At 40.7% G+C, this 22,727-nt stretch overlaps 1 protein-coding gene and 1 non-coding gene across 2 annotated transcripts in view; one reads left to right on the top strand and one right to left on the bottom strand.

Annotated features, from left to right (window-relative positions):
* Positions 1-8,575: 8,575 nt before the first annotated feature.
* On the bottom strand, positions 8,576-8,647 carry TRNAE-CUC. The gene has a single exon. It is a non-coding gene; the product is annotated as a tRNA-Glu (tRNA).
* A 6,535-nt stretch (positions 8,648-15,182) lies between these two features.
* Positions 15,183-22,727, top strand: part of NCOA7 (nuclear receptor coactivator 7) — a 143,676-nt gene continuing 136,131 nt past the window's right edge. The window contains exon 1 of the mRNA XM_036249467.1: positions 15,183-15,568. The gene's annotated coding sequence lies outside the window, so the exon portion shown is untranslated. The remainder of the gene's footprint in view (positions 15,569-22,727) is intronic.

Consider the following 22,727-nt stretch of genomic DNA (forward strand, 5'->3'; position numbering starts at 1 on the left):
TTTGTCGAGACCGAAAAATGGCGGCGGAGTGAACGGAGCTACACAGACCGTCTCCCAGAACCAAACTGGAATTACAACTATAACACAGACAAATCGACGGGAAAAACCAACAGAAAAGCAGCTTGCGAGGACCATACAACGAGGGACACTGACTCCATCCCGGTAGGCTTGCGAAGGCGCGAGACGGGGCTGGGAGCGCACGGTCGGCAGCTCGGCAGCGGCCTCAGCTATAAGCGGCGCCCGCGGGTTACACTCCCAGGCGGCCCCACAGCGCAGCCGGGACAGAGGCTGAAACAGCCACAGCCACTCACCTTGGGCTCCGGCAGAGGGAGGGCAGACTGGACTGGAACTGTGTCGGGACACTCGGGGTTTGGAGGGCTCTCGGAGCTTTGGCTGAGTGCAGCCACTCAGGACGGTGGCCACATTGCTTCTTCCCAGGGCTCTGAGGAGAGGCAGCAGCCCCTCCCTCGGAGATCCAACCCCACCCTGTGGGCCATTGAAGTGTTAATTGAGGCTCACTAAGGACCAGCATCTGCCCCACCCTCGTGAAAGCCCCTTGGCTGAGCACCAGAGGGAGTTTTTCAATCAACTGACAACCCAAAACTCATCAATTAACCTAGACTGCTAGCTTCCAGGCAAAAAGCTAGAGGATAACAGTACGTTTCCTGGGCTGGCAACTTTAACCAGGAAAGTAAGACTTGACAGTGGTGTTCAACGCGGGTCCTCCCTCGCTCATCTAAACACAGGAGAGGGAGCCACAGACAGCAGAACACCAACACCCACAGGGAAAACTTGACAGGCTCCAAAGCCCAGAGTGATAGCTAAAATGGTGAAACACAGAAACAGAAGCCAAATGAAAGAGCAAACCACCTCCACCGAAGATGAGATCAATGTGGAGCAATTAGGCATGTTAACAGAGCTAGAATTCAGAGCCATGATCTTGAGGAAGCTGAACAGCATGAGTAAGGACATAGAGACACTGAAAATAAGCCAAATGGAAATTAAAAACCAACAAGAAGAGATAAAAAATGACATATCCGAAATGAAAAACACATTGGAAGGTTTAAAAAGCAGAGTAGGGGAAGCTGAGGACCGGATCAGCGAATTAGAAGACAGGGTAGAAAAAATCAACCAATCAGAAAAACAAAAGGAAAAAACTATTAAAAAACAGGAAGACAGCTTAAGAGAACTATGGGACAACTGGAAACGTAATAATATTCGCATCATAGGAGTCCCCGAAGAAGAAGAAAAGGAGCAAGGGATAGAGAATATATTCAAAAAAATAGTGAGAGAAAACTTCCCTAATTTGGTGAAGGAAGAAGGCATTCAAGTTCAAGAAGCACAGAGAGTCCCAAGTAAGAAGAACCCAAACAGGCCCACACCAAGACACATAGTAATTAAAATGCCACAAATTAAAGACAAAGAGAGAATCCTAAAAGCAGCAAGAGATAAGCAACAGGTTACCTACAAAGGGAACCCCATAAGGCTCTCAGCTGACTTCTCACAAGAAACACTACAGGCCAGAAGGGAATGGCATGAAGTAATCAAAGTCATGAAAAACAAGAATCTGAATCCAAGACTACTCTACCCAGCAAGGCTATCATTCAAAATAGAAGATCAAATAAAGAGCTTCCCAGACAAAAAAAAGCTAAGGGAATACATTAGCACCAAACCAGCACTGCAAGAAATGTTAAAAGGACTGCTGTAATTAGCAGTAGAAATGGGAACAAAAATAGAACCACACTAAACAAAAATGGCAATAAATAAGTACATATCAATAATCACCTTAAACGTAAATGGACTGAATGCTCCCATAAAGAGACACAGAGTAGCTGATTGGATAAGAAAGCATGACTCATCTATATGTTGTTTACAAGAGACCCATCTCTCAACAAAAGACTCACATAGGTTGAAAGTGAAGGGATGGAAAAAAATTTTCCAAGCAAATGGAAAGCAAAAAAAAGCTGGGGTAGCAATTCTCATATCTGATAAAATAGATTTCAAAATGAAGACCATAACTAGAGACAAAGACGGCCACTACATAATATTGAAAGGATCTATCCAACAGGAAGATATAACCTTGATAAACATATATGCACCCAATATAGGAGCACCAAAATATATTAAAAATCTTCTGGAGGACTTCCAAGGAGAAATCGACAACAATACAATCATAGCTGGGGACTTCAACACCCCGTTGACAGCACTGGATAGATCCTCTAGGCAAAAAATTAGCAAGGAAACAGAGACTCTAAATGAAGCACTAGACCAAATGGATTTAATAGATATCTACAGAGAATTACACCCCAAAACTACAGAATACACATTCTTCTCAAGTGCACATGGGACATTCTCAAAGATAGACCACATGATAGGACACAAACTAAATCTCTACAAGTTCAAGAAGATTGAAATCATATCAAGCATCTTCTCAGATCACAATGGCATGAAACTAGAAATCAACTGCAACAAGAACATGCAAAGACATTTCAACACATGGAGGCTAAATAGCATGTTATTAAACAATGAATGGGTCACCGAGGAGATCAAGGAAGAAATTAAAAACTTCCTGGAAACCAATGAAAATGAACACACAACAACACAAAATCTATGGGATGCAGCGAAAGCAGTTCTGAGAGGGAAGTTCATAGCACTACAGGCCTACCTCAAAAAACAAGAAAAATTTCTAATTGACTGTCTAACCTCACAACTTAAAGAATTAGAAAGCAAACAAAAAGAAAACCCTAGAGCAAGTAGAAGGAAGGAAATAGTAAAGATCAGAGCAGAAATAAATGACATAGAGACCAAAAAAACAATTCAAAGGATCAATGAAACAAAGAGCTGGTTTTTCGAAAAGATAAACAAGATTGATGGACCCTTAGCTAGACTCACCAAGAAACAAAGAGAGAGAACCCAAATACACAAAATCAGAAATGAAAGAGGAGAAGTAACAACCAACACCACGGAAATACAAAAGATCGTTAACAACTACTATGAACAACTATATGGCAACAAATTCGACAATCTCAGCGAAATGGACAAATTTCTAGAAACACACAGTCTCCCAAAACTATTCCCGGAAGAGATAGAAAACTTGAACAGACCAATAACAACTAAGGAAATTGAAGAGGTAATCAAGACTCTCCCAGCAAACAAAAGCCCAGGCCCAGATGGTTTCACGGGGGAGTTTTACCGAACATTCAAAAAAGAACTAACACCCATTCTCCTCAAACTATTTCAAAAAATTCAAGAAGAAGGAAGACTTCCAAACACGTTCTATGAGGCCAGCATAATTCTAATTCCAAAACCAGAAAAAGACACTACGAAGAAAGAAAACTACAGGCCAATATCCCTGATGAACATAGATGCCAAAATCCTGAACAAAATACTAGCAAATCGGATCCAGAAATACATCAAAAAAATTATTCACCATGACCAAGTGGGATTCATTCCAGGGATGCAAGGCTGGTACAATATTCACAAATCAATAAACATGATACACCACATAAACAAAATGAAGAATAAAAACCACATGATCATATCAATAGATGCTGAAAAAGCATTCGACAAAATCCAGCATCCATTTCTGATAAAAACGCTCAGCAATGTAGGAATAGAGGGATCATATCTCGACATAATAAAGGCCATATATGAAAGACCTACAGCCAACATCATACTCAATGGACAGAAACTAAAAACATTTCCATTAAGAACAGGAACAAGACAGGGATGTCCACTTTCGCCACTCTTGTTTAACATTGTACTGGAAGTCTTAGCCACAGCAATCAGACATGAAGAAAAAATAAAAGGGATCCAAATTGGAAAGGAGGAAGTGAAACTGTCATTATTTGCAGATGACATGATATTGTACATAGAAAACCCTAAAGACTCCATCAAAAATCTATTAGACTTAATAAATGAATTTGGCAAAGTAGCAGGATACAAAATTAACGTCAAGAAATCGACGGCATTCTTGTACATCAATGATGAACTCACAGAAAGAGAAACTGAAAAAACAATCCCATTTACCATCGCTCCAAAAAAATTACGATACCTAGGAATAAACTTAACCAAAGAAGTAAAGGACCTATTTGCAGAAAACTACAGGTCATTGAAAAAAGAAATAGAGGAAGATATAAAAAAGTGGAAGAACATACCCTGTTCATGGATTGGAAGAATTAACATAATTAAAATGTCCATACTACCCAAAGCAATCTATAGATTCAATGCAATCCCCATCAAAATACCAACGACATATTTCATAGAACTAGAACAAATACTTCAAAAGTTCATATGGAACCAAAAAAGACCCCGAATAGCCACAGCAATCTTGAAAAAGAAGAACAAAGTTGGAGGGATCACATTACCAGATATCAGGTTATACTACAAAGCGACTGTAACCAAAACAGCCTGGTACTGGCACAAGAACAGGCATATAGACCAGTGGAACAGAACTGAAAACCCAGAAATGGACCCAAGGCAATACGCTCAATTAATATTTGACAAAGGTGGCAAGAGCATACAGTGGAGTAAAGACAGCCTCTTTAATAAATGGTGTTGGGAAAATTGGACAGCTACATGCAAAAAAATGAAACTCGACCATCAACTTACACCATACACAAAAATAAACTCAAAATGGATAAAAGACTTAAATGTGACCCGTGAATCCATAAAAATTCTAGAAGAAAATGTAGGCAACAAAATTTCGGACATCATACGGAGCAGAATTTTCACTGATACATCACCTAAGGCAACAGAAATAAAGGAGAAAATGAACACATGGGACTACATCAAACTAAAAAGCTTCTGCACAGCAAAAGAAATGATCATCAAAATGGAAAGGCAACCCACTGTATGGGAGAACATCATTGCCAATGATGTATCAGATAAGGGGTTAATTTCCAATATATACAGAGAGCTCACACAACTCCACAAAAGGAAGACAAAGAACCCAATTAAAAAATGGGCAGAGGAGCTGAATAGACACCTCTCCAAACAGGACATACAAATGGCCAAGAGACATATGAAGAAATGCTCAACATCACTAATCATCCGAGAGATGCAAATTAAAACAACAATGAGGTATCACCTCACACCTGTCAGAATGGCCGCCATCAACAAATCATCAAACAACAAGTGTTGGCGAGGGTGTGGAGAAAAGGGAACTCTAATACACTGCTGGTGGGAATGCAGACTGGTGCAGCCGCTATGGAAAACAATATGGTGCTACCTCAAAAAATTAAAAATTGAACTTCCATTTGACCCAGTGATCCCACTGCTGGGAATATACCCTAAGAAGCCTGAAACACCAATCAGGAAGAATATATGTACCCCCATGTTCATAGCAGCACTATTTACAATAGCTAAGATCTGGAAACAGCCCAAGTGTCCACCAGTAGACGAATGGATCAAAAAGCTGTGGTACATATACACAATGGAGTACTATGCAGCGGTAAGAAAGAAAGATCTCTTATCCTTTGAGACGACATGGAGGGACCTGGAAAGTATTATCCTAAGTGAAAGAAGCCAAGCAGAAAAAGACAAATACCACATGATCTCACTTATATACGGAATATAATGAACATAACAGTCTGAGGAATACAGTAGACCCAGACACATGGAAGTAGGGCACAGACTGACATCCCTCAGAAGAGGGGATGGGGGGTGGGGGGGTGGGAAGAGATAAACCACAGAACTTATATGCATGTATGCATGACCAATGGACATGGACAACTAAGCCGGGGACAGGGTGGAGGGGGTGGGGTGGGGGGTGCCAATGGGGTAAAAAGGTAAAATATCTGTAACAAAAAAATAAATAAAAATTCATAAAAAAAAAATAAATAAATAAAATAAAGTCTATTTTGTCTGATATAAGCATTGCTACCCCTAGGTGCTCTGCTCTTGACAGACATATATGTTGCTTTCATTTTGGGTGTGTTAACCATGGTGCTGCTGTGAACATTCAGATAGAGTGGGAGGGAGAGAGAGAGAGAAACATCAACGTGAGAGGGACACATCGAGTGGCTGCCACCCACACGACCAACCAGGGCTGGGGACAAACTGCAACCGAGGTACGCGCCCTTAGGGGGAACCAAACCCCCGTCACTCTGGACCGCAGGCCGACACTCTAACCGCTGAGCCAAACCGGCCAGGGCTGCTGTGAACATTCTTCATCTCCTGGTGCTCACATGCAGGATTCCCCAGGGCCTGAACTGCTGGGTATGGTAATCTCCAACTTCACTTGTTATAATCCAGTAATTCTCCATCTGCTAGAAGAAGGAACCTTTCCTGGGTTCCTTGAACCCGAGTTGTTTTTGCAAAAATTCTTGAAGAGGAAGGTATGCATCAGCCATGACCACAAGGGTATTAACTAATCAGGAGATGCCAGATGGGGCAATGAGACATTCAAGGCTAAGGTCTAGTAAATGTTAAGAAATATAAAATAAACAACTTGTGCAGTTACTAACTGCTGATATCTGCTTCTGTACTCGTAGCTTGCTTGCTCTGCTAAACTCTTGAGTAACCCCTGTGCTATATAAGCAACCCTCCCCCTGAGCTCGGGGCTGCAGTTCTCCTCTGTGTAGGTTGGCTGCAGTCCCTGCGCAGGTAATAAAGCTCCTAATATTCAAAGTTATTTGATGTCTGAGTGAGGATGACTCTCCTGGGTTACAACACACTCAATAATGCCAAGTTACTCTCCAGAGCTACTTTATTTCATCAATTTACATTCCTACCATTAGTGTATAAGAGTTTCAGTTGTTTTACATTCTTTAGAAACTTGATACTGCTAGATTTTCTTTGTCACTTTGCTGGTGTAAACAGAATCCCTTTTGTTTTTATTTGAGTTTTCTTTGCATTGACCCTCTTTTCTGAGATTTGTTGGTCACCCGGGGTACTTCTGAGAAGTGCCAGTTCCAGTCTTTTTCCTCTTTTATTTATCCAGACAAGAATTATTTGAATTGCTTACTATGTGCCAAGTACCATCATAGCCTAGAAGATACAAAGACGAATATAATATGGACCCTACCCTCATGGAGCTCTTGGCTTACTTTCACTTTATTGTCTTCAAAAATAATAATAATTATCAAGACCAAAGAACAGTGATAATTTTTGACCACCAATTATATGATTATTATTTTTCAAGGCAGAAGAAGTATATTTATGAACTCTGATCTCAAGGAATTTCCAAAAACATAACTTACACAAAACGATAACAAATTATTTAAAGTACTATATCTTATAGAAATTCAGAGGATATAATAAGCAGCAAAAAACTAATTGGTTGCCCTGGCCAGTTTGGTTCAGAGGTTACAGTGTCAGCCTGCGGTCCAGAGAGACCCTGGTTCAGTTCCCGCTAAGGGCACGAACCTTGGTTGTAGTTTGTCTCGGACCCTGGTTGAGTTGTGTGGGTAGTAACCACTTCATGTGTCTCTCTCAACTCGAAGTTTCTCCCTCTCTCCCTCCCACTCCATCCCAACAAAAAATGGGAAAATGTCCTTGAGTGAGGATAAAAAAAAAAAAACAAAAAAACTAATTGATCAAGTAGGTCTATGGCTTGAATTTAAATTGCTGTGCTAAAGTACAAAGTTTTTTTTTTTTTTTCCTATAGCCTATTCATTAAAGCAGGAAGATGAAAAAAGCATTTTTAAGTCATAAAATAATAATGATCAATATAGAGATGTGGCAAAGATTTTAAATACATAATTGTACTTAAGAAAAAACGCTTTCACAAATCAACATGCTATTTATAAATGCTGCATCTTTCTATGGAATCTGGTAACCCCCAATAAGCACCAAATTTGTAATGCATAGAATTCAATTATGCATTGAAAGAGAACCCGAAATGTCATATAATTTCTTTTTGCTTCTATGCAATATCCCCCATGAACCACCTTTTTGTAAAGACTGCTCCAAAAAAATGCCATAGTGCCACCAGAAAATTTGTCGTATTGTGGGGACTCTTAAAGAATACTAAAATGAATTATTAAGAGAAAACATAATAAACCAAGTATTTGGTAATTAATCAACAATATGTCATTAAAAATCTTAAGTTCATAAATGAAAACAGCATAAGAACATCTCCAATAAACACAAATAATCTACAAAGTACATAATCTGAATATATAGACCTTGACTGCAAAATAGGTATAATCCCTCCAAAAATAATTTTCCTCCTGCTATTAGTCAAACAAAGTTCAAGATTAAATGAAACTTAATGCTTGTATACACATCCAGATTGTCTTCAAAAGCTGGAAACTGCAGTTTTAGAAGTGGCTTAACATGGTTTTGGACAAATATTTAGAGTTCTTTCTTTCTTTCTTTCTTTCTTTCTTTCTTTCTTTCTTTCTTTCTTTCTTTCTTTCTTATTTTATCTAGAGTACTTTAGAATCAGGGGTATTTGTGGTGGTGTGTTCATTAAAATGTAAATAGTACGTGTAAATGGGTATGGCATATTTTAAACCTTAGATTAAATAACATTTAAAAAGTAAACTTGTATGATTCATAAAAGTAAACAATCATAAACAGAACAACAGATTAAACCGTTTCTTTTTAGGTCATAGACTTAAAAGATGTCTTCCCTGACCGGGAATCGAACCCGGGCCGCGGCGGTGAGAGCGCCGAATCCTAACCACTAGACCACCAGGGAACTTGGCAGTAATGCTTCCTGAATTGTATTTGGTGCTTTAAAAAAAAACTCTGCTGTCACGCTGACCAATAAAAAAGAAGATTGCTGTCTTCAAGCTCCGCCCCACTTCTTCCCTCTTCTAGGTCCCAGCCTCCCAAGCCCCGGCACATTCTCCGCATACCCAGCGCAGCTCCGGAGCGACTCCTAAAGAAAAGAGCTGGACCCTCTAAATCCATATCCCTTCCGAGGCTGGAAAAGACGTGCTGAAATTGCATTCTAATTACGTAACATGTAAATATCTATGCCTAGACAAACGTTTAAGTACCACCCAGAATCTTATTTTCTTAATTATCTTGTTCTTTCTAAATCTAACGTGTCTTTCTCTCTAAAGCAGATGTTAAGTCCCACCAAACATTGTATTAAATCTAACGATAGAATGGCACCAGCGGAGAGCATTTCACGTTGTAGAGCTGAGTGCGACACCGCACACGTCCTTGGCACAAAGCAGATGCTCTGTATGCCTTATAAATGTAGGTGATGGGCCTTCTTCGCGAGGATGACTTGTTTGGGAGTCTGGCTAACCAACCTAAGAGAGATGCGGGTGCTGCGGGTGAAGAACCACGGCATCTGCAACCGGATCCAAATAAACCCTTCAAATCCACTGTGTCCGTTATCATATTTTTCAAACTGTTCTTTTCTTAACCATTGCTTCGCCTCTCCACATTTTGTATGAGACTCGGGCAGGAAATGATGTAATTACCAAATGAGTCAAGGCATCTTACAGCCCAGCTTGGATCCAGAAACGCTCATGAAATACGAGCAGAAGGCAATAGGATGTAACTCGGCTTTGAAAGAGCCAACGGTTACAGTCGAACAAAGGTAACCCCAAGAGACCCTGCTTCTCTGCAAGATGCGAGAAGGCTTAAGTAAAGCAGATATAAATTTATAATGAACTTGCTCACATCCACGCCACTGTAAATTGCAGCCGTCACCCCTCACCACAGATATGCGAGCCTGTGCTTACATATTGTTTCTTGTTTCCAGCAACTCAGAGATAGAGTTTAGATTGTTGATAAAATGTATCTAAAATTATTTAATAACATGCAAACAGGAAGATTAATAGGACTTATTAATACTAATAAATAAAGATGGTAAAATCAGGAGAAATTTCTAAATTTTATTATATTTTAGATGACACACCACTATCCTACAAGGAAGTTTTAGGAAATCCAGTTCAGTAGATGGAGCTCTTACCTCTCAACTGGGAGTCACCAGAGTTTAACTTTGGAGTATCTGTGTCTTTTAAAAAAAGAAAAAACAGCCCTGGCCGGTTTGGCTCAGCGGTTAGAGCGTCCACCTGCGGTCTGGAGAGACCCGGGTTCGGTTCCCGCTAAGGGCATGTACCTCGGTTGCAGTTTGTCCCCGGCCCTGGTTGGCTGTGTGGGTGGCAGCCACTCGATGTGTCCCTTTCACATCGATGTTTCCCTCTCTCTCTCTCTCTTCCTATCTCTCCCTCCCACTCTATCAAACAGAGGTAACATTACATGAATTTCAGATGTACAACATTATAATTCAATATCTGTATACACTATAGGATATCTGTTTTGAATAAAAAGATAAAGGAAATATTACATTTAGAGTAATTTTAAGTTTTCATTGGTTTAGTTACAATAGTGTACAAAAGGATACAGTGAAAACTACCATCCCTCTCTTATCCCCTAATCACTCCTCAGTTTTTCTTCCCAGAGGTAACCAGAGTTAACAGTTTCTTCTGTATCCTCCTAGACATAGCCCGTGCCTGTACAATATCTATTTCTTTTTATACAGCATATTGAGATTACAGAGATGGGAACAGATTAGTGATTGATAGAAATTAGATGTACTGGGCAGAGGATGGGTGTGATTGTAAAGGGGTAGGTTGTAGGAGCTTTGCAGGAATGAAACAGTACTGTATCTTGTGGTGATGGTAGAAGACTCTATACAGATGATAAAATTGCATAGAAAACACATGTACACACACACAAAGTATATGTAAAATTGGTAAAATCTGAATAAGTTCTAAAGGTTGTACAGGTGTCAATATTCTGGTTATGATATTGTACTGTAGTGATGCAAGATGTTACCATTGGGGGACAACTAGGGCAGTGGGAGTGGGAAAAAAAACTCAGGACTGGCCTATACATTTTTTTACAACCTTTTGTGAATCTATAATGATTTCCTTTGAAAAACTTACTTTTCGCCCAGCTCATGTGGCTTAGTGGACTAAGCCTTGTCCTACTGACTGAGAGGGTGCATGTCTGGGTTTCAGGCTCGGTCCCCAGTTGGGGGCATGCAGGAGGCAGCCGATTGATGTTTTTCTCTCACATGGATGTTTCTATCTCTCTCTCTCTTTTCCTCTTTCTCTAAAAAAATCAATAAAAACACATTTAAAAAAAGAAAAAACTTTGTTTTCAGGTTATTGCACTATCAATTTCTTTCATCCCATAAATCCAAACAACCACCACCTCTTAATGTCACTTTGAGTTTAGGGATTTTTTTCAGAATTTTAACTTATATCTCAGCACCAATGTCTTAGCACCTTCTTATTTGAATACATTTTTCAGAAAATGTAAAAAATATCTAATGACTTCTCAAGCTATGGAACAGACTATTCAGAAAAAAAGAGAGCAGAAACTGTACAAGAACATATATTTTTAACTTATTGGGAATAAAAGAAAAGGGCAAATTTATTGGGCTTAATCCAAATAATCTGTCATAAATTCTATGTGCTGACAGTCACCTATACAGCAATCCATCTCTGTACACATCAGTATTTCTTTATCATTTAAACTCTGGTAGACCCCTCCTTTCAAGTGATAAGGAGATTTCCACTTCCTCTCTGGCCTTTATAACAAGCCAAGAGAAGCACCAAACCTGGGCTAATCCACCAAATGACTGATTTACATTCTACTCAAACCTATGATGTGCTGGATCCGTGATCCCAGTTGTGAAAATGAGCCACTGCCTTCAGTACTATTAAACAGTGAAATCTATTCTGCCTCTTTAGGTGCAGGATGGCTACCCACAGACCTCCATAGATGTCAATCAGTGTTTACTTTACCTCCTATGGAACTCCTGCATTTCAACCAGCCCAAGTCCAATGTATGAAAGGAGGTGTTTCTTTCTGTGCTAGAAAGAGGAAGAGATATTTAGCCACTAAAGAGTGAACTTTCTTGATGCTAGTAGACTAAACTCATCACCTAATGCATAAAACTCATCTCCAGCACCTATACAGAGAAAACTTCCAAAGAAGTTTCAATACCTTCAGTGGTTGTGATCTCATTACATGTCCAGGAAGCCTTCCTTTAGGCAAAGTGGTAGAGCAGCATTTGCCAATGTTCCTGGAATTCTGCTTTGATGTGAGGTCACCAGTGTTGTGTTTTAAAAAGCCATACTAACTATACTTCTTCATTTCAAAATTATCTTTAGATAGATATGTAAGAAAAATATTGAACACATTTGCAATAACAGTTGCTATCGTTTGATGCCTCCTGAAACTGTGGAATTCCTGCTCAAGCCCTTCAGGAAGTTGGTTGAGAGAACATGTGATACCTGAATTCAGGGATCCAGATGCCTCCCACCGGTCCAATTCCTATGACGTGGAGCAACAAAGAGGAGGAGGGCAAGTGAAGTGACCCCTCTTTTCTTCCTTAAAGAGCTGAAGGAATCTTTGCTTCTCTGTATCTACTCCAAACTCTCAAAATACAGGGTTATTTATCCCAGAAAAAGTAAGATGACAATCTTAACTAAACTGGCCTGCAATGGTCTCTACCCTTCAACAGAGATTGATCAATTTTCATATTTGACAGAGGCTCTCATATCCATAAAATCAGTGTAGCATTTTAATTTTCCATTAACTCAGCATTTACCAAATATCTTCTATCAGGCAGGCACAATAAGGGGTACTAGGGATACAATTTTTTAAAAAGAAAGCATTTATTATAATAATGTATATTGTTAGAGTGGTAGCTAACTTTTCTTGAAGGTCATATTCTAGACTTTAGTCTAAATGTCATTCATGGATTATCTCATTTAATCTTTGTGTCCACTCTGTAAAGTTGATTCCCCTTTTACAGATAAAGGGGTTAAGTAATTTACTCAAGGTCAGCATGTAGTGAAGCTGCAGTGTGAAGCAGAGCCTGAATCTTAGAGATTACCATCCTCTTAAGAAACATTCTAATGAGGTTTAATCTGTAGTGTACTAAGATTTCCCAAGTTTGTTTGTTTTTTTTTTTAATTTTTCTTTATTGATTTCAGAGAGAGTGGAAGGGAGAGGGAGATAGAGACTTCCATGAGAGAGAACATCAAAGGGCCGCCTCCTGCATGCCCCCCACTGGGGATTAGGCCCACAACCTGGGCATGTGCCCCGACTGAATCTAACTGGTGACTTCTTGGTGCATGGGTCCACGCTCAACCACTGAGCCACACCGACCGGGCTCCCAAGTTATTTTATGTATTAAATCTTATTTCCCAATTAAAAATTCACCTTCTATTTAGATCAGTACTGTCTGGACAAATTTTCTGCAATAATATAAATGTTCTATTTTGTTCTGTCCAAAAGAACAATCGCGAGCCGTGGTTGGTTCCTCAGCACTTGAAATGCGACTACTGGAGTAGAAAATATTTTTAATTTAACTTAATTTAAACTTAAATGGCCATATGTGATTAGTGGGTACCATATTGGACAACATAGGTGTAGAAGGAAAGGAAATGGTTTTGTTTCTTCTGATTTTTGTATAAAGACAAGGCATAAACAAATCAATGTGTTGAGTTAATGAAATACAATGAGTGAAGAATCTTTAAGGGGGAATTCCTCCACTCTCTAAGCTAGGGAGCAGAAATCTTTATTTTACTGGCACTTTCACTGTAATAAAATGTTATAATAAACACATGACACAGCATGTAGTCCTAGAGGAGTTCATAAGGATGGTGAAGAAAATCCTTAACTTACATGCAATGTTTTGGAAGACTAACAAACATTTTATAATCGATGGTTGCTTCTTTTAAAATACAGGGATGGGCAAAAGCAGGTTTACTGTGCCACTGTGACATTGCTTTGAATTAATAAAGCTATTGTAATAATCATAACATGCATGTCTTTTCCATAAGAACAACTGTTGCCAACCCCTGTCGATACTAACTTACATCATTGGCTAATAAAAAAGATCACTACTTAATTTATTTCCTGACAAAACACTGGGTCCATAGGGAGAAAAACAAAAGGGAACTTTTGGTGGGGAAAGAATGGAAAGCATCTAGAATTGCAACTCAATGAACACTTCCTGCAGAAACTACATTCTTTATATAGTTTGTTAAACAACAGTCAAATTCTCATTGACTTCATTCTGTCACTCATACAACATATACTGCACACACATATATTCACACATTCCTATAACTGCATTATTCTGATTTAAGAGCAAAATAGAATTAATAATAGGTATCTTTTGAAATAAACTGAGGCTCTATATCAATCAGAGTCCCCGGAAGTGGCCAAGTCATTCGATCCTGTTTCCTGAACCTAGAGCGGTGAGGCTCCTTCCTTGCTCTGCCCTGGACCACCACTTTGCTTAAAGGAACTCATTTCAAAAAGTCTTAGCAATTTTATCACAACTTATACTGCTATGGAACATGTCTTTTCCTTTGCCATTTTTAAAAAAAATTTTTTTATTAAAAACCACTGGCCATAGTAAATTCAGCTTTCTGTCCTTTCCAATGTTGCATTTTGTAAAGGGGCCCATCATCTCTTCCCCGGTCCTGCTCCCAACCCGGGTACAGCATCCGGGATCCTGCCAAGTTGCAATCATTATAGCAATTGGACCCTCCAGGCCCACTCTTGGCAGAGACCTGGGAGAGCCTGGGCTGGAAAGATTTGCATCAGCAGCTGGGCAGTGTCTGTGAGCTTCCCATCCCCACTTGGGTGCTGTTTCCCTCTGTGGTCCCGTGACCCAGCACTGCAAGATGATTTTAGATTTTAAAATCATAAAAGCACTTATGAAAGAACTGTGAAAGCAGGTCAGTTTCTCTGGACATAGCAAATCATGTTCTTTTGAGTAAAAAAAAAAAAAAGTCAGGTCTGTATTTTAGGAGCTTAATTTTCCCTTGAAAATAATTTGCAAATAACACGATACCTAAAGAAAAAAGAGATGAACACCCAATTTTTCATATCGAAACCATGAAGATGTAAACCTGAGGTCCAATTTTATACATGCTTAGTGCAGAATTGGTCATTTTCATATTTTTGCAACATAGTTAACGACCATTTGTATCTGAAATCCCAGAGTCACCACTGTTAATTGCTTTGCTCCTACTTCCTCGAGAGGCTGTCACAGCATGAGCAGAGTCAGCAACCCAAAGGAGGCCTTATCTAGTGTGCCTGTATGTAGCCTCTGGTATTATCAGACCAGTTGCAGGCTCTGCTTTGAGTTTTTTTTCTTTTTCTTTTTCTTTTTTTTCTGTAAGGGTAAACCTCTCGGCCAAATCCTCCTAGTCATCTTGCAGTGCTGCTCATGGGACCGCAGATGGAACTGCATCCAAGTGGGGATGGGAAGCTCACAGACACTGCCCAGCTGCTGATGCAAATCTTCCCAGCCCAGGCTCTCGCAGGTCTCTGCCAAGAGTCGGCCTGGAGGGTCCAATTGCTGTAATGATCGCAACTTGGCAGCATCCGGGATGCTGTACCGGGGACGGGAGCAGGGGGGCGGGGAGGAGATGGTGGGCCCCTCTGCGAAACGAAACGCCAGAAAGGACAGAAGGCTGACTTGACTGGTTCACGAGCTGGAAGGAAACGAGGCTTTACAGCTTGAGGAGACGCTCTATTTCCAGCTCTGCTCCCAAGCCTTACTTCCCACGAAGAGTGGTGGCCACGGCAGCCCGGCTGTGGGGAATGAAGCCCGGGGCGAGGTAAGAAGATCCTCCCAGGCTCGGCTGCCAAGCGTCGGGCCACCGGGGAAACAACGAGCTCGCTCTCGAGAGGCGTCACAATGGGCCGAGGCCTGTGGAGGCCGCGCGCGCAGCGCTCCTGGGCGGAGCCGTCGGGCCCAGCCTGGGGTTGTGCGTAGGCAGCGGAGGCTGCAGCAGCCGGGGGTGGTGGGGGTGCCTAGGCTCCCAGCTAGGAGGTCGCAGAGGCGAAGAGGATGCCGCAGTTGCAGCCGGAGCCGCTGAGCTCGGCCTCGGAGCTCCCCGGCCCCCGCCGCTGCGGAGGGGCGCAGAGCGTGGCGCAGCCCGGGCGGAGCTAGAGGCGGGCGTGTACACCGAGTCGTGCCACCCGCTGCTCTCCGCCTCCGGCCGGGCCCGCGAGCCTGTGGTGGCTGATGCCCTGACCGCAGGCGCAGCTGCAGGGTTGGCCAGGCGCCGCAGCTCGTGGGGAGAGGCCTGAGGAGTCCCGGGGACTGCCGTGTCCACCAGCTCCAGACGCCGGTCCCCGGGGTCGCGCGCCTCGGCGCTCCTCCTCCTTGGCCCAGCTCCTCCTCGGTGCACGTTTCCCCCACGACCCCTCCTTCCATCCACCCTAGAGGATGCGCTCCCCTGCGCGGAGCAGCAGAGGCCACCGTTCTCAGAAATGCGTGCGCCCGAGCCCCTTCTCCCGGAACCGAGGAGCCGGTGCTCCCGCCCTGTAGGTAGGTGCGCCAGATCCTCTTCTCCCGGATCCGAGGAGTCCTCGCCACCTTCTGCAGCTGATGCTGCCGCTGGGGAGAGACGGGGGGCAGGGGCCGGGACCCGCCAAACTTGCCTCCCGCCTGGGTCGGTGGAGCGCTTCGAGGTGTGCTAGTGACCCTGGGCGCAGACCCTGGTTAACCTGACCACCTTTTCTTGAGCCGCGGTGGCCGAGCGGTGGCGAAGGGGAGCTTGACCCTTCCCCGCCCACCTCCTCGGCCCTAGCGCGCCGAGGGCGGGGGTTGGGAGGACAAATTGACTTGCGGCTGATTTGGGTGGGGGTGGGGGGGCGCCTTTGATTTTCAGCAGCTCAGGTAGAACTGTGTCACCGTGTTTTTCGGCTGCATGAACAGATACGGTTTTTCTGTTGCAGCTAACCGTGCAGACGTGGAAAGCGTTATTTTAGCGGCATATAGAAGTCGTGGAATTTTGTGTATTTCAGAGCTGGCTGGCTGGTATATAAAATAGGTGGCTCAAACCCTTACAACCAACATTTTAGGGCCAGTTAGAAAAGGTCCTTTTAGAAGTCAGATTATGCCGGAGACACATGAGGTTTGGGTATTCCCGTGCTGCCTACTTGGGAGCCTCCTGCTTCTGTGAAGGGATGTGTTTAAGAGTGGCAAGTTTGTTACAGGTGTCGGGAGTTAAGAATCTGCTGGACGCATGAACCGAGTCGGCCAGCAGAGGCAGCCTTTGGAGCAGCCTAGCTTCCAACTAGGTGTTAGGTTTGTACTTCTGAGAAACTGGTTATGAATTTTAACAGGTTATTATTTTATTTTAAACAATACGGTTTAGTTTTGGAAAGTGAATCATTGTAAGGTCCAATTTTATATTAATTTATTAAGGTTTAGAGCTTTGGGAAATGAACTAGTGTAAACTCCAGGACAGAGTCTTCCTCTTGTTCAATCCTTTAATCCCTTGCATCTAATGCTTACTGTGCGCTTATTACTTATTTGTTGAATGTACTGTTTCAAGCTTCATCTAAAGATAATTTAGTGTCAAAAAGAATTTGTCAGTTCTGTGGCCTTTGAAGTTTAACTGGATTTTAAAAAATTGCTTCTTTGTCTAAATAGTCAAATTCAGTTAACATCTAAGTATGAATGTTGACATTTTTAATGTTGACATATGGGTAATTCTCCCCAACTCTTACGTTTATTTCATGTCCAAGCTTACAAATTTTCCAGTCTCACTGGTAATCAGACTTGTTTCAGTTAAACTCTCAAACACACTTTTATAAAGTACGATTCGTGTTTAAAAGAAAATTCTAAGTTACTCCAGAGGTAACGGTGATTTGGTTAATAAGTGACATATTAACTCACTTTAAAGTTGGGTTGTTGTGGTTGATCTAATTATACTGCATTTTATTACAGGGTAAGGTAAAAATAAAGCACGTAGAAGTGCCTATGATTCCCATGTGGTTCAAAATATATGATATAGATACACATTTTTAACCATATGGGTTTTCCTCAGTATATAAGGATGTAAGTTTGACAACCAGGGTGGTTGTGAAATCGAGTTTGGAAGACTCAGTGCCTGCTTTGAAATGTAATGTTTTCTTGAAAAAAATCAAGGATAACTGCATCACATTTTGTTTATTTTTTACACTATATTTCTTATTTTTGGATTGTTGTTATATAAGTTTCATGAGTGAGTATTTCAATTACTGTTTAACAAAATTAATCTGGGTGTGGTTCAGACATTTGTTTGCTTGCTTCTTTCCTTCTTTTTTGTCATTTTAATACTTTATCACCATCCTTACTACATATTACCCAAAAGACTTATTTTCACAAAACTAATGTAAAGTGTGATTTATTCTTACTGCTTCTCCAACCTACTTGGATTCTTCCTATGTGGAGAGGAAATAATACTTCTAAGCAAAAGCTGTTAAGATTGGGGGAACCAACAGTGAGTGGGAGGGCACTTATGAGAAATATGTTATGATTCCATGAAACAAAGTAAAAATCCTCTCAAGAAATAAAGATAATTACATTTTACGCATCTTAAATCTGTCATCAAGGATATTGAGCAGTTAATTTGCATTGTTCTTCCTTGCTCACTTTAAACTTCTCAAAAGAGCCCCTCCTATATGGTTTCAGTAAACCTTTTTACTTGGTTTTAGATAATGAACACTTATTTGTTCATTTAACAAATAGAAGTTGAACTTTTAAACTGTGCTGGTACACTTGGCCTTGAAATCAGTGAAGTAAGAGCAGGTTCCTAATCTCAGAATGGACGAGGCATTTTTCTGTGTGTATCCTGCATTTAAACGCACTCTCTCTCTGATTGGATGACTCACTACCTGGGGCCTCCAGCACCCCCCCCCCCCCCCATGCACCACTGGAATGCAATTCTAAGGCCTGGATTTACTCTGTTATTTTTCTGTATCTTCCCAAGTTTTTATTGCAGAAACCTCTAGCCCTTCTTTGCTAATGTTATTTACTGTCTCTTTTTATCCTGGCATAATTTTGTATCCCAGTTCTTTTTTACCCTAGCCCATATATTTGTTGTTGTTTACATCTAATAGGATTCACTCGATTCACATATGTTGGAACCAAAATTGTTGTGGTTGCAGAAAAAGTATAGAAAAGAAAAGTTGTATAGTCTTGAATTTCAAATGTGGGGAGCTGGTGGTTAAAGAGTAAATGTTGTGTACTAATCTCCCCTCAACAGTGGTATAGCATGCCTTTGTTTTTGCACATATCAGAGATTTGATCAGAAGCTTAATTGAGAGAAATAATGTTTACAGAGGGTTGGCTGAACAAAGGCCATGACATCTACCCTTTCCCCTCCAATTCTAGGTGTTAGACCAGGAGTCTAGCCAGATCTTCAGAAACTACATACTTTGGTTACTTTGCTTTGCATCCTTTGTAGCCCTCCACACTTGTGCTCACACTGAGGGATTATATCAATAAAGACAGTCACAAGAAACCTACTGTTATGTTATTTATGAACTGTGGTTATTAAAATCATGGTCCCGTCTACAGCTCTGTTTGAAGACCAGTGCAAGAAATTCTTTTGAGTTCTAAATGCCAAAGAAAAGCTTTACTCCCCTGAACAGTATTTTGTCTATTTTCATCATGCAAAACTAGAATTAAATAATGGATTATATTTTCCTTTCTGAGTTGACAACAAGGAAACACAGACTCAAATTTGCAAGTCAATTTTAATAATCATTTAAAAACCTATGACCTTAATATTGATGCTCTAATTTTCCCTTTGATTTTGAACTTCTGTTCTACCTTGTTTTTGTTAATTCTGATTTTATCTAATTATATTTTACCATTTTACTGAATTTATTATTTTAAGCTGATTCACATCCTTTGTGGAACAAGGCAAACTGTAAAACATAAAACCAAATAAATGACAACATTTGCAAAATTGATCTCTGGACACAGTATGTTTTTGATTAACAAATTTAATCAGTTCCATTAAATAGTTTTGAACAAGTATTGCAAGTTTAGTATATTTGAGGGTATAGAGCCAAATGGAAAACAATTTTACATAGTTTTGCAAAACTAAATTGCACTTTAAAAAATATATTTTTTAAATTGATTTTTAGAGAGGAAGGAAGAGGGAGAGAAAGAAACAGCTATTTGAGAACCAGGCATCCATTTGCTGCCTCTTGCATGCCCCCTACCAGGGATGGAGTCCGAAATCCGGGCATGTGCCCTGACTGGGAATCAAACTAGCAACCATTTGGTGTATGGAACGATGCCCAACCAACCAACTGAGCCACATTGGCCAGGGCTACACTTATTATTTTACTTAAACTTATGTCCACTTATAACTAATTTAAAGTTGGTAAAATCATTAAACTTAAGCCAATTATTTCTGTCGTACCTACCATATATTCTGTATTAGGCTGAACAGAAGATTCATTTCTTACAATTAAAAAAAAAACATTTTTAGCTAAAGGGCTAGCCTAAACTAGCTTAATATTCACCACTGGACCTCACATCTGACTTCTTTCTCATCAGTAATTTATTTGATTCATCTTTGTTTTAACAAATCAGATCATCTTTGAGCCTTTTTTATTTACCATAAAATTTAAAAGATTTAATTCCCTGGTTAATTGTCCCGACTTTATTCTGGTGTTTTGACAATTACCTGTTGAGTTGCTTGAATTTAACTTGGTAAATAGTTATTTACATCTATGTGATGGCCAAGTTCAGTTTGATAAGTTTATTACCCAGGTTAACAGAGAGATTGGCTCTTAAAGGTTAGAGCCTTTGGAGTAAAATAATCTGAATTTAAAAGTGCAACTTGAAACATTGGAGAGGATTTGGAGAGAGACGTGGGCACATTTTTTTACAAAGAGTTAACTCATTCCAATAACCTCCATGTCTTTTTAAAAAATAATTTTTATAGTAGGTAATATTTTAATGTGATTCAACAGATACAACTGTGTGTACAGTGAAAGGACTCATCTTTTCCCCCTAGTACTTACCTGCTTTTTCTAGCCACTGGCAACCAATATTATCAATTAATTGAGAATCCTCCAGTGACATTTTATGCATATATAAGCAAATATGATCTTTTAGCGCCTAATTCCCTTCTCTCTAACTTCTCTTCTCTCCATTCCCACTGCCCTAGTTTATCTCCTCAGGTGCTTTGGCCTGTTGATTGCATTTACTTTCTTCTACATTTCAGCCAGTCTTCCTTCTAAATTTCCCTCTTCAAACCTTCTAAAGGATTTCCATCTTACACAGGAAGGAGCCACCACGAACCTTAGCCCAGTCTCTTGGACCCTGAGGAATTCGTCCCTTGCCCCCTACCCTTTCCTGCCATGCATTTCAACTGTTAATAACAGTTGTTATTAACTTACCCTCATACCTGCCAAGTCACTCTTTAAAAAATCTGAAAGTCATGGTCTCACACACCACCCACACCATTTTGCCTACATGTGCTTATATTTGGACCCCAAGTTAAGAATATTTAGTAATACAAAACCTGATTGTCACTTCCTGCATGTGCATGGCATATGATTTTTCTAATTCATGTTGTTCCTTCTACTTGGAACACACTGTCTTCCTATTTTCATTAGTAAGCCACACTCAGTTCTGGTGTCATCTCCAAGGGCCCTTCTTAGTTGAGAATCCGTAAACTTATGGAGGCTTCCATGTGTAATTTAGTGTCCTGAGCAGGCTTCATACTGGGGAACAGGCATTCTCATAAATAATAAAATTGCCTTTCTAGTAAAAATTAACTGTGATTTTGGACAGCATGCTAGGATTGGTTAAAAAAAACAACAACCACCACAAAATAGTCTTGGCTCTGTGGTTAGAGCGTCGGCCCCCAGACCAGAGAGACCTGGGATCGGTTCCTGGTTGGGGTTGTGTGGGTTGCAACCAGTCAATGTGTCTCTCTCACATCAATGTTTTTCTTTCTCTCTTCCTTCCTCTCTCCCTCCCGCTCTATCTGAAGATAAATGCAAAAATGTCCTCGGGTGAGGATAAAAAACAAAACAAAAAAACAAAGCACAAAAAGCCCCAAGATTGAAGCTTTTATTTAACCATTCATCTCTTCTATCCCCCACCTCAGTAGAAAACATGTCTATCATTTTCTTTGCCCTCCCTGCCTTACTATACTAAATCTCTCAAACATTGTGTTGACACTCATTAAAAATAACTTCATAGTTATTATGGCCTTCTTCTGGGGGAGTGTTTTTTATGCTTCCCCTCCGGGATTTGCCTCTGCTGTTGGTACACAGATGTGTGAAAGCCTCCAATGGGGTGCCACTCAAGTTTAGGGATCTAATAGGAGACAGTGTTACTCTGAAGAAGTAGAAACTATGACATGCTGAGCCTAGTAGATTATATGAACCACCTGGAGAGAGTGGTCCTTCCTAAGAAGTGACTCCTTAGTATGTGAAGGAGGTGTTTTTAATTCCAAATCAACCAGATGGTGTCCAAAGTGCTCAGTTTTATTGCAGAGTGCCTGACAGGAGCTAATTTGCTGTTAACTGATTAACAGAGGATTCACAGAGTTAAGAATTAAAAGTGTTTGTTCAGTATAGTTCATGTGAAATCCTCTCACCAGCTGTGTTGTGTGGAATAGTGGAATAGTAAAAATGGTGAGATGACTCCATAGGTATGATAAACCTCAAGATCTTTTATCTTTTTTTTTTTTTGTAATTCTGACCTCACTAAGCAAACAAGGTGGGACCAGGAATTGAGGGTGCCCCGAGTAGCAGTAACAGATTACTCTAGCCATTGGATAAGTACAACCCCTGCTGTACAGTGTGCAGCACAATTTCAGGCTGTTAGTTTATTGGGGCAACCTGCTCAGTCTTTATGGTCCCAGGTACTCAGAGCTGAGCCCTCAGCCCTTGGTCCTGGTGATTACCCCCAAGGTACTGGCTGTCTGTAGGATCCCACTGAAACAGCTCGTTAGTAATCCTGTTATC

Source organism: Molossus molossus, unplaced genomic scaffold (genome assembly GCF_014108415.1).
Source record: "Molossus molossus isolate mMolMol1 unplaced genomic scaffold, mMolMol1.p scaffold_m16_p_8, whole genome shotgun sequence".
Taxonomy (NCBI): Eukaryota; Metazoa; Chordata; class Mammalia; order Chiroptera; family Molossidae; genus Molossus; species Molossus molossus.